We start from the raw sequence: 18,558 nt of genomic DNA, 5'->3' as shown, positions 1-18,558 counted from the left end.
AAATTATGGTGGTCATTATCTGTAAAGCCTTAGAGGGATTTGATATGCAGGAAAAATGACAACTGATAAAAATGTAAGAAAAGTGCATATGTTACATATTTATGAGCACAGAATTTCACATTTCTATGACATAACACTGGAGCAATATAGATATCGCATTAATAGAGAGGTCCCATTTTAATGTGACATTATCCCAAATGGGAAAGATATGGGTAGGTAAAGTAAGATTTAATATACAATTGTTGGGTGTTATTTATCTGTTATATTCAGAAATATGTCACTGTTATCATGGATGCCAACAAATACTCCATGAGAATAAAGAACTCCAAGTTATTACTTCATAAATCTTACAAATATTTCTAAAAGTCAATCTCACCTAAAACTTAACATCACCTTGGATGGTATCCATGGAGATGACCCTTCCAATAGCCTGGCCTTGGAGTTTCTTCACCAATTCATCTCCAACAACCTTTCTACTTCTCCTCAGATACCCACTCTCATGATCATAATCTAAAATTTGTTATATTCCAAAACTTTCTCCAGCTCTGAAATTTTGAATTGAATCATCCTGCTATCTGACCAGGGCTGCTTCTCTGTCAAGATCAGTGGCCCAATTACACCAACTGCAAAAGTAGTTGATCCTTACTGAACCTGTAGTCCAATGACAAATCTACCTTTCCCCAATTTATTAACCCTCTTCATTCTCTACCTTTTTTCTTATGCAATCCTATAATTTCAATAACATCAACACCCTAAATTGCTTAGCATCTCTGTCTCTCCTTTACACCCACCGTCAAAATTCTAGTCCTGGCTCAATTACCAGCTTTCTTCACATCTGTATTATGAACTGCTCAAGAAAGTTATACAATGGGTTCCACTGTAAATTCATTATCATCACCTTCAATGCATCTGTCAACTACCTAGCAAGTTTCCTGTTTTTCTTATAAATTTACCTGCTCACTGTATTTCAAGCCTTCTCTACTCTACTCAAAACTCCAACCATACCCTCTTCAACTACATCTTTCCCACAGATATTTAAACATATCATGTCCTTCTCATTAAGAAAAAAAGAAATGCACCCCCTCACACTCCTAAATCAGCTATCTAAGCAAATCAGAAACCAAGAAGTATCCTTGCCATCCCTTTCTCTGACATCACCTCACCCAACCTACCTTAAAATCCTATTCATTTCAGAACAATATTTTATCATGGAAAAGCTCAAACATAAAAAAAAACAGATAAATAGCACAACAATTCCCCCATTTACCCATAACTTGGCTAGAGTAATTATTAACTTATCACCACCCTTGCTTCTTCTACATCTCTCTTTTAACAACAAACTCCTGGTCCCACTGGATTATTTTGAAGCAAATCCAAAATGTATAATTTTGTCCATAGATACTTTAGGGTATGTCTCTAAAAGACAACATATTTTTTAATTCAACAAACCTATCACCCATTATCACACCTGATAAAACCTAACAAGATTTCTCAAAATCAGCAAATATCCAGTCCACTCAATGCCCAACCTCTCCCCAGCTGGTTTCTTAGAATTAGGACAAAAGAAGGTCCACACTTTGTGCTTTGTTAATGTGTCTCTTAATCTACACATTTCCCTCTCCTTTTTTTAATCTGTTGAAGTCAAATTTATTTGTTTGTCCTATAGAGTTTCCTAAATTGTGAATTCTGAGGTTTTCATCATTATGGTGTCACTAATATAATCCTCTGTCCTCCCACTTTCCTGTAAACTGGTAGTTAGATCTTGGAAACTGTTCTGATTCAGGTTCCATTTTTTTTAAATATTTGTTTTTATCAATACATAATTTTAACTCCTAACTATCTCTCAAATTTATCTACTTCTCTCAACCTCCACTGTCCTGTCCTTAGATCATACTAATAGCATCTCTCTCCTCTATCTACCGGAGTTTCCTAAGTGTCAAGGCATTTGTTTAAACCTATTCAATCTGTTCTGAACACTGCATAAGAGTCACCTTTTCAAAATCACTGCTGGTTTAAAATCATCTCACAGCTTCCCACTATTCTAAAATCTGTTTTGTTTATATGGTCTTGAATGGTCTGGTCCAGGCTTACCACTCTAGCCCCATTCTCTTCTGCTCACTCTCCATCCAGCTTTCAATTTTTTGAGTATGTCATTCTCCCTCAAACACAGGGACTATGCACTTTCTGTTCTTTCTAAATGGAATGTTCTACAACTCTTTCATGCCCCTTCCTCAGCCTAGTTGGTTCTATCCATATTTTAGATTATAGCTCAGTTATCACTTCCTTAGGGAACTTTCCCTTTCTGATCTAGATCAGGTCATTTCATTACATAATCTCAAAGAACCATGTACATTCTTTTCATGACACTTGTCTCTTTGTGATTGTGTATGTGTATCATGTTTCGTTCATTCTTTTATCCCTAACACACTCTAGGACTCTTAGAAACCTAGTGATTGAAAGAATGAAAACATTAATTAAAGAATAACTTAATATACAAATCTCTCATAATAATTTCTGATTCTCCCAGCACTGATACCATAATTAATAATTAATAGCTTCTTAATTTTCATGAGTAGTACCACATCAGGCAACTGGATAGAAACCACAAAACAATAATAAGCTCTGTTTCATAAGCATTGGGCTCTTATTCTAAATAGATTTTATACATGAATGATTACATAGTCCATTTCCATTTCCTTTTGTAGAGTGCAATTTAAAGACTGAAAAAAAATTGCAAACTACATTTATCTGAACCTCTAACCCAGATAACAAATTATATTGCTTTTTCTCCTGTTCAGAATTCACTTCTCCAACTCAAGCTACCAAGAGCTCTACGGGGAAATAATCCTAATTACTCCATGGATTAGCTAGCATTCTCCTGTAGAAGATCTGAATTTAAATAACTTGTGCATAACACCTGTATTAGCCAATTCATATTCTTAGTGAAACACAGTGGCATATATGGCCAGACAGACAGATAAAGAATAGGCACTTACTGCCAGCAATATCCAAAATGTACTAACATTTAATATGCTTCTTGTTGTGTAAAATACTTTTATTTTCATATCCACTGGGTCCACAGTGAATATAAAGCTTGACCAAAGTATGTACCCTACAAAGAGGTATATTGCCTAAAGCCCTGAATTTTTTTTAACATTATGATATATGTACAAGCAAACCAAATTGGGGATGTTTTAAATCCTTCTTCAATAATTTCTTGCTGCCTTTAGAATAAAACTCAAACTCCTTAACACAACCTACCCCTGCCTACCTCTTCAGACTCACCTTGTGCATCTGTCTTCTGCTCTCTACACTCTGTTCATATAGGACTTCTTTCCTACCTTAAAAATATATTCTCTCTCACCCAGGGGATCTCCAAACATGCTGTTTAAAAGAATTTCCCTACCCACCAACAGTTTCTTTTGCCTGGTGAATTCCTATGCATCTTTCAGATCTGGGCTTAAAAATATAACCCCCTCAGAGACACTTCTCCTAACTATCCCCATCCCTGAAGGTTAAGACTCTTGTTTTACAGCTTAAATAATACAAGAAATGCTGAGGGAATGAGGTAACAGGCAATGAAAGTTGAAGCAGAGTAAGACTGAAGTGGCCATGATGGGCTATGTAAGCAAAGAGACAAAGCAAAAGAGAAGAAAGACTAAGTGTATTTGTCAGGGCTCTCCAGAGAAACAGGACCAACAGGACATGATGGACATGAAAAATGGAAATGGAGATGGAGATAGGGAGATATGGAGATGGAGATATGGAAATAGAGGTGCAGATGGAGATGGATACAGGGATGGGGATGGAGATGGAGATGGAGACAGAGACGCAGATGCAGATGGAGATGGAGATGGAGGTACAGATGGAGATGCAGATAAAGATGGAGATGGAGATGGAGATGCAGATGCAGATACAGATGCAGATGGAGATGGAGATGGAGGTGAAGATGATTGGAGATGAAGATGCAGATGCAGATGAAGATGGAGACGCAGATGGAGATGGAGATGCAGATGCAGATGGAGGTGGAGATGGAGATGCAGATGGAGATATGGAGATGGAGATGGAGATACAGATAGAGATGGAAATGGAGATGGAGATGGAGGTGCAGGTGGAGATGGATACAGGAACAGGGATGGAGATGGAGATGAGAATGCACCCAGCCATCCTGAATTTTCTATGAAAATGAAAATGTTTACGTTGTATTTTTACCTTCAAATATAACCTCCTTGTTTCAGCCCTTTGACCAGGATATCATTTGGTTTGTCAATGCCACATACGCCTGCCTGATATTTGATTGCATTTGATCAGCAACTAATGCAGACCCTAATCCAGATATAAAGCAGTGCTGGAAATCATTCACTATCTCTGATGCAATAGTGTTCATCAAAACTGCAATGGATTAATTAAAATCAGAAATTGCAAATACCTACTGGAAGAACTTATGGAATGAAGTCATGAATGATTTTAAAGGCTTCCTGGGGATCAATGAAGAAGCTAGGAAAATAATTCACACAGTAAGACAAGGTAGTGAAGAAGAATTTGCCAATATACTTGATGAAGTGGAGAACATATTGCAAGTCATCAGAAGTGCTAACCAATGAGAAACTGGAAGAACTTGTTGAGTCACCTACAGAGGAAGAAGAAGAAACTGAAACAGAACTAGCAATGTGGATACTTGCTGGAAAGTATCCACTTTCCAATGTGGAAAGTTGCTGAAGTGTTTCAGATTCTACAAACAATAATGGACAGAATTATGGAATATGATCCACAGATGGAACAAAGCACTAAAATCTCCTATATGATCAACGAAGGAATACAATTTCTTTTTTTTTCTTTTTTTTTTTTGTGTGTGTGTGATGGAGTTTTGCTTTTGTTGCTCAGGCTGGAGTGCAATGGCGCAATCTTGGCTCACTGCAACCACTGTCTCCCAGGTTCAAGTGATTCTCCTGCCTCAGCCTCCTGAGTAGCTGGGATTACAGGAATGCGCCACCACCCCGGCTAATTTTGTATTTTTAGTAGGGACAGGGTTTCTCCATGTTGGTCAGGCTGGTCTTGAACTCACGACCTCAGGTGATCCGCCAGCCTCGGCCTCCTGAAGTGCTGGGATTACAGGCATGAGCCACCGCGCCAGGCTAATTTTTGTATTTTTAGTAGAGACAGGGTTTCACCATGTTGCCCAGGATGGTCTCGAACTCCTGAGCTCAGGCAATCCACCCACCTCAGCCTCCCAAAGTGCTGGGATTACAGGCGTGAGCCACCATGCCTGGATGGAATACAATTTCAATAGCAACATTTTAATGAGTTTAAAAGAGACAATAATTTCCAACTACAGCGTTCTTCCCAAAGGTTTTAGTAAAAAATAACCTTCAACTATCAAGGATCCCCAATATTGACATTATCTGCTTCTGCTCCTGACATCCAACCATTAATGTTCATGGCTTAATGATCCAGGATCACCTGAAGAATTTAATCCTCTTCTGATGCATTATCAGAAGGTCAATAGTAGCCTAAAGCTATGTCACAATGCCTACATCATTCACCCTACACATCTAATCATGTAGGCATTTTTTCATCTCACATCATCATAAGAAAAGGGGTGAGTATAGTAACAAACAGATGTTTTGGAAGACAGCAAGCACATTCACATAACTTTTATTATAGTACATTGTAATAATTCTTCTATTTTGTTGTTATTGTTAATTTCTTACTGTGCCTAATTTATAAACTAAACTTATCATAGGTACGCCTGTATATGAGAAAGCATAGTATATATAGGGTTCAGTATCATCTGTGGTTCAGGCCTCCACTGGGGGTCTTGGAATGTATACCCATGGATAAAAGGGAATAACTGTATATAGATAATGATATTTAGGAAGAGAGAGAGCAGTATTGTGAGGAATGGGCTCAAATGATTATGAAGGCAGAGAAGTTCCACAGTCTGCCATCTGCAACCTGGAGACCCAAGAAAGCCGATATTGCAATTCAAGTCCAAAGACCTGAGAACCAGGTCAATGGTGTAAATTCCAGCCCAAGGGCAAGACAAGATGAGATGAGATGTCCCAGATCAAGTAGTAAAGCAGAAAAAAGGAGAGAATTCCTCCTTCTTCCATCTCTTGTTCTATTCAGGTCCTCAACAGATTGGATAATGCCCATCCACATTGGGGAGAACAATCTGCTTTACTGAATGTACTGATCCAAGCGCTAATCTCAGCAAGAAACAGAAATACCCAGTAATAAAGTGTAATCTGAACACTCCAAGGTCCAGTCAAGTTCAGATGAAATTAACAAGCATGGTAAGAAATTCAGTCAAGAATTTCTTGACAGAGTGAGTGAGTCACATTAGCGGTGGAAAACTCAAGTAAAGATCTACAAACCCTAAGAAAATAGCTAGAAGAGTAAACAGTCATGTCCTCCAAAATAATTTTCTAAAATATCCCTTTTTCCAACAATTTTAATGATAATATGTGATAATACGGAATGTTAAGGCTATAAGAAAATGATACTGGAGAAAACAATGTCAAAGAAAGACTGCGAGACATATGAAGAAGGAATTCAAAGAGTAGCTCCATTTTCTTTTTCCTCACTTCCCTATACTTGGTTCAGCTCCTTCCTTTTTTCAGGCTCACTTCCCTAATATTAGAAATTGGCTGTGCCTTGGGCCAGGTTCCCCAGAGCCACCTCGGGCTAGAGTCATACATTAGGTCCTAAGGTACCACTGTTATTTGTGCTATGTGCTGAAAAATATTCATCCTTATACTAAATCTTCCATTACTTGAGGTCACTTGAGTCTCTTTTCTTTGCAACTAAAAGCAAATCCTAACCTAACAGCTACATTTAGCCCATTACACGCTTTCCCACATGGTTCACCTCCTCATCACCCCGGTCATTATCTATATCCTGTTGCTCCTGTATTACTTTTATTTGTAGAGCACATCACTAACTGAAATTATACACACACACACACACACACACACACACACACATATTTTAAATTGTCCATGTATACTTACTGTCTGTTTTTCCCCCACCAGAATATTCACTCTGACCAAGACGACCTTAATTTGGCTTCTTCCTAAGTCTAGGACCCTGACTTCCCTTTTCTTAGAACATTTACTTTAGAAAACTTTCTATTGTAAATTCTCTGCCTCTTTCAGAGGAAAATCTTCTTTCAGCCTCTTGCCAATTTTATAACCCAGGAATGTCTTTCTCAAAGACTTGTGGGCTATTCCTTTGGAATGTAATCATCAAGAAAGATAGTGCCTCTGTTTTCTAATATCTGTAGGAGGGTAGATGTCAAACTTTGATAAGCACCAATTATCAAATGATTAGATGGCCTAATCATATTGACCAACATTTCCACCACTTGTTTCAACAAAGTTGAGTTCAATCCCTCTCCCCTAGTGCAAAAATCTCTCTCTACTATTGCAACGGTCTTGAATACAGTCTTTGTTTTTAACAAATGTCTGGTACAATTTCTCTTTAACAGTTTTATGAAGATAGGGGAGGATTTGTGTGCTTGTTCACTGCTAGATTCCCCAATACTTATAATAAAGGAATTCCTGACACATGTATATATATATATACTGCTAGATATAGATATGTGCTATACACATATATACACATATGAGATATATACACATATATAAACACATATGAGATATATACACATATGAGAGACAGAGAGAAAGAGGTAAATATATATATATAAAAAACAATATATATATAACTATATATATACTGAGGTGAATAGATGAATGAAATCAAGTAAGGGATTTGTTTTTTTCATTTAAAGGATGACATTCAGAGAAGAATAAATCCTTCTTACGTCATTGCTATAGCTTGCATGTGGTTTGTTGGATTTGATCCCCAATGTGGTAGTGTTGGAGCATGGGGCCTAGTGGGAGGTGTTTGAGTCATGGGATTGAATCTCTTATGAATGTCTTGGTACCATTCTCATGGCAGTGGGTGAGTTCTCACTCTGGCAAGACTGGATTCATTTTTAAAGGAATGGATAACTTCCTGCAACAGTAGATTTTTCTAGAGCCAGGGCACTGTTTGGGTTTTGTCTCTCCTCATATGTCTGCTTGTCCTTTGACTTTCTCCACAAGGTTATGATGCAGCATGAAAACACTCATCAGAATCCAGGGCCATGCTCTTGAACTTCCTAACCTGCAGAGCTGTGAGCGAAATAGACTTCTTTTCTTTATAAATTACCCAGCCTCAGGCATACTGTTATAGCTACACAAAATGGACTAAGACAGCCATCCCTGTATATTTCTCAATGTACCACCACATCTCAGAATTCAAACCAAATACACAGTCATTCATAACACTAAAGAGCAAAAATTTAACAATTGAGCTAGTGATGAGTCCTAGTGATATGTTTATCATATGTACTGGCAGGCTTCTGTACATGGAGACTGTATATTTCCTAAAAATAATTACTTTCTTTGCCAACATAGGTAAGATGTCATTAAATAGATGTTCTTTTTTTAAACTTGTTAGATTTCAATACTGAAGACAAGAAGAAGTGATTCTAAAATTCCAGTAGCATCATATTGAATATAAAATTGAGCAAATCTAAAAATCTGTAATTTATGGTAAAATAATTTTTGCACTGCTTTCCATGATCTAGACCTCTTAATTCACTGTCACCAAGACAACTGCAACATCTGTAAAAGTTTTTGAGTAAGGCCATTCACAACTCAGTGTAATCCTGTGTATAAACATGAATATAACTGAAGACGGCTGATTTTTCCTGACACAATTACCCAAAAACAAACAAATCACAATGGAAACTAGCATCTTCTGGGAAAGTGCACACCAGGCATTTGATCATAAACTCTGTATTTGTATCTGCAATACTGATCAACTAAACATTCAAACACGACTACTGTAGATCATGCTTGTTTATCAGTAGACTCAGAAGGGTACAGAATAGAAATCCCTGCTCATCAAAAGGGCAGTATTAACATCTTCTCCCATGGACATAGACCTCATAGCAGTTTGTGTAGCAGTCCAAAGAGCTATGCTCCCTGTCCCCCATCTCCCCAAGAAGACAACTTAAAAATGAGAAAATAAGACTCAGTCAGCAGGTACTGGAGACATCCTGACTTAAAAGCCTTGAGAAATAGTCTAATCTCACCATCACCACTACTGTCACTCATCCTGGACACTGAAAACTAAAACTCTATCTTACCGTCTACATTAACGTGACTTTGGACTATCCCTCTGTCTCCCTTAGCTTGACTTTCTTTCTCCACAACTCTCCTGCTCAGAAAAACGGTTTGATATTTTTATTACAGGAACTTTGCAAAGACCTATTAACTCTTTAGTGAAAAGTATCTGCAGACAGTTAATGGCCTGAGATTCTTTGAATTCTTTCCTTCAAAATCCTTGCCTTGCTGTTTCCTCCAATCCTGTGCTATTGTATCATATTCTTGAACTTTACCCAATTCTGATAAAGCCCACTCCCCTAGCCCCTCCCCGTTTTTAAAAGCCCACCTTAAATCAAACTTTCGATTCTTAATCCATTCTGTCCTTGTCTTTCCTGCTCTGAGTACACTACCAGAGCTTTGCATGGCAGTGTTCCCTTCTACTGTGGTAAGCAATAAATTCAACTCAGCTTTGTCTTTTTAACAGGTTGTGTTGGTAATGTTTGCGGATGTAGCTTTTGACAGCCTCATGCTCTACCTAATCTAATACTTCTAATAACAATGCCACAGGCATAGGTTTCAGAGTCCCACAAGAGATACACTCATATCTGTTGGAACCCTGAAAGCTCCATCATTCAAGGAACCCATAAGCCATGGTGTCCTTATGAAGTTATTTATAGTTTATTAAAAGTTCCTCACAGCCTAGATGCAATTTACTGATGAGGGAATATTTTTTTCTTTCTGTGGAGATGGGGTCCTGGTATGTTGCCCAGGTTGTCCTCAAACTCCTGGGCTCAAGCAGTCCTCCTTCCTCTGCCTCCCTAAGGGCTGCAATTACAGGCATTAGCCACCATGCCCAGCCATTTTTTAAAACATAAGTAATATTGCCTAGAAACATAAATGACATGTTCCCTTCATCAGTTCCCAGGGAAACAAAGGAAGACTGCTAGCCAAAAGTCAAATCCTCAAGCAGAAGGAGAAATAATTTTGTTAACCCTTTACCTAAATATAAACAACACTTCTTAAAGATTAAGAAATTCAATACAAAGACAAACACATTGTTTATAAGTTAGTGTGTGTTGTGTGAAAGCAGTGACATCAGGGAATAAAGCGAAGTATTAAAAAGGCTAAATGAAGTAGGGATGAACTCCACTGGAATTTCCCCAAAAGCAGAATAACAAAACTACGATTTCTCAAGCGTGGGGATAATTATCACACAGAAAGACAATGAACAGCAACCTCTATGCAAGTATTCATAATTACTTATGGTAAAAACTGTTTAAGAGTTAGCTGTAACATACAAATTCCAATATATTTCAACCTTCTTTGCCTCTATGTTAGAATCATCCCCTGATGCTTAACAATAGGAACAATTTATCATGAATGAAGATCAGTACAGATAAAAAATCTTTTATGTAAACAAGAAAATCAAACAAAGCCAAGCTCAATGCTATCCTCATTGCTTGTTATTTCCTATCCTCTCAAAGCTAATTCCCTCAGTTAAACAGACTGCTTTGTCTCAGTGGAAATTCATGCAAAAGAATGTTCCTGCAACATCACCAAACTTCTCAAATCTAAGAATGTCTATCTTTAAAGCTGTGTATTACCCAGCCTTGATAACATTCTCTACCAATGCCCACCAGGAATAGAATTTAAAAGCTTACACGATAGCCATCATGTTCCAATTTGGAACTTGAGGCTGACTCTTACCCTTTCTCCAAATAGTTTCCCTATCTCTTCCTTCACCCTGACCCCTCTTTTATTTACACCTTTGAATAGTTTGTGAGAAAGTTTTCCCTCGAAGTAGAAGGTAGGTATCTGTTCAGAGACTGTGTCTTGTTCATCTTTGTATTCATTAGTATTTATTTGTCCACAATACTTTGTACTCCCAGGGGGAGATCACAGCTTGGAGGCATAACCCTAAGGTAATCCTTAAACATGTATGGAAAGCTGATAGGGCAGGTCATCTGACTGGAGGATTATTTACATGACAGCATAAGAGTACTCATGGAAAGGAACTCATGAGAGGAAATGTGAACATAGTTGTCAAAGGATATGCCCTATAGTCTGTGAGGAGAAAGAGTTTAGAGCACAGCTAAGATTAAGCCACAAAGGTTTCCCTCTGGCCATATCTTTCCCATTATTAACAAAAAGCACGTATAGTTAGGAAATGTGGTATGCCTCATTCACTTCAGTAGAAATATTTGTAGGGTGGCAATTAGATGTCAGGCATCTTGGTAGGTATACAAATCCAAGATGAGTTACAGAGACAGAGTCTCTGCTTTGGAGATTCTTCTAGAAAGAAGCATAATACCTAAACATTAGCTCTCTAAAGATCTTTGCTGCATTTGAATTCTTTTCTTGAAGTACAATTAAAGGATGCCAAATAGGCTCACCAACACACCTTCTCTGAGCCTATGGATGAAAGACGAGTATGGATCAGCTACTAATCCAATACTCAATATAAATATAAATGAATTTTAAATTATTATTAGAATCACTATGTTTATTAAAAGAACAGAAATCATACAATGTCAGCTTTCAGGTCACAATGGAATTAAATTAGAAATCAATAACAGAACAATATCTCAAAAATACCTAAACACTTGGAGATTAAATAACACACTTTAAATAACACGAGTCAAAGAAGAAATCTCAAAAGAAATTTAAAATAATTTGAACTATATGAAAATGAAAATACAATTTAACAACGTGTAGGACAGTATATCGCAAAAGCAGTGCTTAGAGGGAAATTTATAGCTTTGAATGCATATACCGGAAAAGAAGAAAAATCTAAAATCAATAATCTAAACTTTCACTTTTGCAAACTAAAAAAAGAGGAGGAAATTAAATCCAAAGTAAGTCAAAGAAAAGCCATCATAAAAATTAAAGCAGAAATAGCTGGGCACGGTGGCTCAAGCCTACAATCCCAGCATTTTGGGAGGCCGAGGCAGGCGGATCATGAGGTCAGGAGATCGAGACCATCCTGGCTAACACGGTGAAACTCCGTCTCTACTAAAAATACAAAAAAATTAGCCAGGCATGGTGGCGGGTGCCTGTAGTCCCAGCTACTTGGGAGGCTGAGGCAGGAGAATGGTGTGAACCCAGGAGACAGAGTTTGCAGTGAGCCAAGATCGTGCCACTTCACTCCAGCTTGGGTGACAGAGCGAGACTCCGTCTCAAAAAAAAAAAAAAAAATTAAAGCAGAAATAAATGAAATTGAAAATAGGACATACATTTTTAAAAATCAACAAAGCCAAAAGCTGATTCTTTGAAAGGATTTTAAAAATCAGAAAACCAAACACCACATGTTCTTACTCATAAGTCAGAGCTGAACAATGAGCACATGGACACGGGGAAGAGAACAACATACACCTGGGCCTGATGGTGGGGAGGGGATGCCAGGGAGTGGGAGGGAGAGCATCAAGAAGAATAGTTAATACATGCGGGGCTTAATTCCTAGGTGATGGATTGATCGGTGCAGCGAACCACCATGACACAGGTTTACCTCTGTAACAGACCAGCATGTCCTGCACGTATATCCCAGAACTTAAAATAAAATTAATTTTTTTTTTTGGCTGGGCGCAGTGGCTCATGCCTGGAATCCCAGCACTTTGGGAGGCCAAGGCAGGCAGATCACCTGATCTCAGGAACTCGAGACCACCCTGGGCAACGTGGTGAAACCCTGTCTCTACCAAGTTACAAAAAATTAGCCAGGCATGGTGGCATGCGCCTGTAGCATGAGAATCACTTGAGGCCAGGAGGCAGAGGTTGCAGTGAGCTGAGACTGCGCCACTGCACTCCAGCTTGGGTGACAGAGTGAGGTTCCGTCTCAAAAAAAAAAAATAAACAACAAATAAGCCTCTAGTCAGGCTAATGAAACAAGACAGAGAGAAGATACAAATTACTAACATTAGAAATGAAAGAGGGGACACTACTACAAATTCCATGAATACTAAAGGGATAATTAAGAAATACCATGAACAACTCTGCCCACAGATCTGATAAATTTGATAATGAAATAAACCAAATCCTTGAGAGACACATCTGCTAAGACCCACACAAGAAAAAAATAATCTCAATAGAACTATATCTATTAAAGAAATTGCATCAATAATTAATAACCTTCTAAAACACAAAGCATCAGGCCCAGATAGGTTCACAAGTGAAATCTATCAAACATTTAAGGAATAAATTATACCAATTTCCTCCAATGTTTTCCAGAAGGTAGAGGCAGAAAGAATACTTTCTTATTCATTTGATGAGACCAGCATTACCCCAATACCAAAACCAGACAAAGACATTACAAGAAAAGTGCAAACCAATATCTCTCATGAATGCAGATGTAAAAATTCTCAATGAAATATTAGTTTTGTTAATATTCAATTAAAAAATTTTTAATCTAACTATGTATTTTAAAAAGTATACACTGTGACCAACTGGATTTGGTTCTAGGTACGCAAAGCTGGTGCAACATTTGAAAGTCAATTAATGTAATCCATAATATCAACAAGCTAAAGGAAAATGGCATGATCATATCAATGGATGTAGATAAATCATTTAACAAATCCAACGTCTATTCATGATAAAATACTCTCAACAAACTACAAGAGGAAATTCTTGAACATGATAAAGAACATCTACCAAAAAAAAAACCTATAACTAACATCATATTCAAGAGTGAAAAACTAGAAGCTTTCCTATTAAGATCAGGAACAAGGCAAAGATGTTCCCTCTCATCACTTCTTTTCAAAATCATCATGGAAATTCTAGCTGATGCAATAAAACAAGAAAAGGTACACTTACTGGGAAGGAAGAAATAAAAATGTCATTGTTCACAGATGATTATCCATGAGATGAGATAATTATCTATGTAGAAAATATGAATAAATTGACCAAAAACCATGAAACTCAGAAGTAATTACAGTAAGATTCCAGGTTACAAGGTTAATACAAAAGGCAATTGCTTTTCTGTATACCAGCAAGGCACAAGAGGAATTTGAAATAAAAATCATAATGCCATTTACTTTAGCCCTCCCCAAAATACTTAAATATAAATCTAATAAAATGTGTACATGATCTATGAGGAAAACTACAAAACCAATGAAATACATCAAAGAAGAACTAAGTAAGTGAAGAGATATTTCATGTTCATGGATAGTAAGACTCAATATTGTTAAGATGTCAGTTCTTCTCCAAATGAACTAGAGACAACAAAAACCCAGTCAAGAACCTAGCAGGTTATTTTGTTGATACAAGTAGACTGCTTCTAGCTTATATGGACAGCCAAAAAATTCAAAATAGCCACTACAATATGGAAGTTGAAAGAACAAAGTCAGAAGACTGATGCTACATGACTTTCAGACTAACTATAGAACTATAGCAATAAAGAGAGTATGGCATTGGTGAAAAAATAGACAAACAGATTAACTGATCAGAGTAGAGAATCCAGGAACAGACCCACATAAATATAATCAACTGATATTAGAAGAAGGCAAAAAGGCAATGCAACAAGACAAACAGTCTTTTCAAAAAATAGTGATGAAACAACTGGATATCCACACTGACCCTACACCCTTCATGAAATTTAACTCAGAATGAATCGTATAAAATGTAAAATGCAAAACTATAAAACTTATGGGAGATAACACAGGAGAAAATCTAGATGACCTTGAGTATGACAATAACTTTACAGGTACAACACCAAAGGCACAATCCATGAAAGTGATAATTGATAAGCTGGACTTAATTAAAATGTAAACTTCTGCTCTGCAAAAGTCACAGTCAAAAGAATGAGAAGACAAGCCACAAACTGAGAGAAAATATTCGCAAAAGACATCTAATAAAGTATGATCATCTAAAATATAAAAAGAACTCTTAAAACAACAATAAAAATAAACAATGGACAAAAGAGCTGAACACACATCTTACCAAAGAAGATATTCCTATGAGAATTAAGCATATAAAAAGATGTTCAGCAACATATGCCATTTGGCAAATGCAAATTTTAAAACATCAAAACAGATACATTTAAACAGATACCACTACACACCTATTAGAATAGTCAAACTCCAAAATACTAACACCGCCAAATGTCGGCAAGGATGAGGAACAACGGAAATTCTCATTCATCGCTGATGGGAATACATAATGTTGCTGCCACTTTAGAAGACAGACAGTTTGAAAGTTTCTTACAAAATTAAACATAGTCTTACCATATGATTCAGCAATCATGTTTCTTGGTATTTACCCAAATATGTTTAAAACTTATGTCTACATATAAACCTGCGCATGAATGTTTATAACAGCTTTATTCCTAATTTTGACAAAACTTGGAAGCATCCAAGATGTTCTTTAGTAGGTAGGTGAATGAATAAATAAACTGTGATACATCCAGACAATGATATGTTATTCAGCACAGACAAAAAAAAAAAAAAAAAGAGCTATCAAGCCTTGAAAAAACACAGAGGAACCTTAAATGCATATTACTAAGAGAAAGAAGCCAATATGAAAAAGCTACAAACTATCTGATTCTAACTATGTGACACTTAGAGAAGTCAAAACTATTGAGACACAAGGGATCAGTGATTGCCACGGGTTAGCAGAAAAGGGGGAAACAATAAGCAGAGCATGGAAAAAATTTTAAGACAGTAAAACTAATCTGTGTGATCCTGTAATGGAGGACACATGTCATCATACTTCTGTCCAAACCCATTAAAGGTACAAAATCAAGAGTGAGAGCCACTAGAAACTATCAACTTTGGGTGACAATGATGTATTCATCTGGGTTTATCAACTGTAACAGATGTACCACTCTGATGTGGAATTTTCATAGTGGGAGAATCTATGCATGTTTGGGAGCAAAGGGTACATGGGAAATCTTTGTACCTCCTCAATCTTGCTACAAACCTAAAAGCAGTCTTAAAAAATAAAGTCTATTTTTAAAAAGGCTCACACTCTTTACAAAGTTAGATTTAACAGCAGATTGCTCAGGACTCAATGTTGGCATGCTATCATCAGCTGGGGATTACAGTGAAAAGAAAAATCAACCAATTCCAAGAAGGATTGGGTAGTGCTATGGTTTGATTGGTTTGTCCCCTCCAATATATATGTTAAAACTTAATCTTCAATGCAATAATATTGGGAGATGAGGTCAAATAGAATGTATTCAGGTCATGAGGGATCTGCCCTCATGCATGGATTAATGCCACTATGAGGACACATCATTTGTCTTGTCTGCTCTTCTGCCTTCCACCATGTGAGGAGACAGTAGGAAGGCCCCCACAAGACACCAGATGCCAGTGCTTTGGACTTCCTAGTCTCCAAAACTGTGAGAAATAAGTTCTTGTTCTTCATAAATGACTCAACCTGTGGTATTTTGCTATGGCAGCACAAAACAGACTTAGAGAGGCAGTATATATGGATTTAATAAGAATAAAACTAGGAAAACAAACAGAAAAATTAGGTACATCCTAGTCACACTACTCAAATATTATTTTAAATTATCTATACACTTTAATGAAAAGGTAATGGCAAGCCAACTGTATTAAATAACAATTTCTAATATGCTATTCTTTGCAGAAAGTCTGAGATGGCAAGAAAAAGAGATAAAGAGGATTCTAAGCTGACAAAAGTTACTGAAGTCTAGAAGCATAATTAGCCTCTCTGATTTCCTATTCTTGTTTTAATGACTAGATCAGAAATAAGAATTATTAATGTAATTATATAGGATAAAGTGAAATAATGCATGTGGCAGCTTGACAAGTATAATTCATGACAAAACAATAATTTAGAAAATTATTTTCCATAAACTTTTCTGAAAATTAAAAGTATTTACATACTTCCACTTAGCAGTCATTGTTCTATTCATTCTTTCTTCTAAAGCGATGCATGAGTTATCTTTTCTCAATTTCATTTTTTGACCTAGTTTTTATGTTTATCACTTACTAAGACTACTCATTATCATCAAAATTCCCCATGTATCATATTTCCTAAATCTCCTATGCTACCAAACTGCATGTTATCTGCAGCTGCTCCATCTTTGGTGATGTTCTATGGCTCAACTCCCTCTAATCTCTCCAAATTCAGGCTCCCTGAACCTCCCAAAGTTGTATTCCAATGCATACTACAAAGAAGCTCAATCCTATTCTTTAGATTCTTAGTGACAACATTCTTTTACCCTCTGTTTATGGCTTTTAGAACATTTATGTTCCTTCTTTTCAAACAGAATGCCTTCTTCAATGGAATCTATCTTTTCTGCCTCACAATCTTCTTAAAGAATAACATATTCAGTTCATGAATTCCTAGTAAACCAAACTACCTTCAGAGAGCATGCTGACAATCTCGAAAATAAAGAATGTTATTAAGTCTTTTATGTCATTCTGCACTTGCATCATGTAAAAGGATTATATCGTAATTTTCAGACTCATATTCTCTCTTATTCTCAAGACACCATTAATGTACTTCCTCTTCAGGTTTAAGTTCTATTTTATTTTTATGTCATTGTACAATTTACTAAAACCTTGCTAACACTTTACTGCTTCATGTCAATAAGTCACCAGTACACCTTAAGAGCAATGAGGAAATACCAAGGAGATAGAAGACACATTGTTCACCATCACAGGATTTATAATCCAGCTGAGGAAACAAACATACAAATGAAATAATCATACCCCATCAGACTAGCAGAATTCTACACGCAAAATTTATTAGTATCCCTTTTCCCATTTATTCCTTATAACCACCTTGTGATATAAGTAATTTAGCTATACACTCCTTCCCTTCTTTTACATCATGGAAACTGAGAACCAGAGTAACCCTCTCAAAGTCTCAAAACAAATATGTCCTAGACAAGGCACAAGACTCCAGAACATCCAACAGCTGATACAGTGCTTATGAACACACACAAATCAACAAAAGAAAAAATATTTTTAACTCTATTAAGATGCATACCTATACAGATGAAATATGGTGAAGATATTAATTAAAGCTGCTTGGGAATGATGCAGGAAGGCTTCCTGAAAGAAATATGTTCCAAAAAGGTGAATGTTATAATAAGGGGTAATAAGGAGCCAATTTACAGGAACTGACCCAGAAAGAAGGCAAAGAATGCGTAAAATAGTATGAATGAAGAAGCTGATAAACGTGGATAAATCTAAATAAGAATTGACAATTAAATATTAATAAAACAATCACAGATTAAAAGAAAAAAACTAAAAATAATGTAGGCCCAAAATAAAAGACAATAATCATTTGAAAGATGAAGGGGAACAGAAGTGCTTGAATTGAATGAAGAAAGGTAAAGATACTTAGAAGCTTCTGGAATTTAAGTCAAACACTGATGTTAAAAATGTACAAGTAATCAATTAACAGAAAAAATTCCAAACCAGTAGGAGGAATC

General features: G+C 36.6%; 1 protein-coding gene across 1 annotated transcript in view; it reads right to left on the bottom strand.

The window, feature by feature from the left end:
- Window positions 1–18,558, bottom strand: part of KCNH5 (potassium voltage-gated channel subfamily H member 5) — a 341,017-nt gene that overhangs the window by 253,800 nt on the left and 68,659 nt on the right. The window lies entirely within an intron of this gene.

Source organism: Papio anubis, chromosome 7 (genome assembly GCF_008728515.1).
Source record: "Papio anubis isolate 15944 chromosome 7, Panubis1.0, whole genome shotgun sequence".
NCBI classification, from domain to species: domain Eukaryota; kingdom Metazoa; phylum Chordata; class Mammalia; order Primates; family Cercopithecidae; genus Papio; species Papio anubis.
The sequence above is the reverse complement of the archived record's forward strand: the minus strand, read 5'-3'. Positions and strand labels throughout refer to the sequence as shown.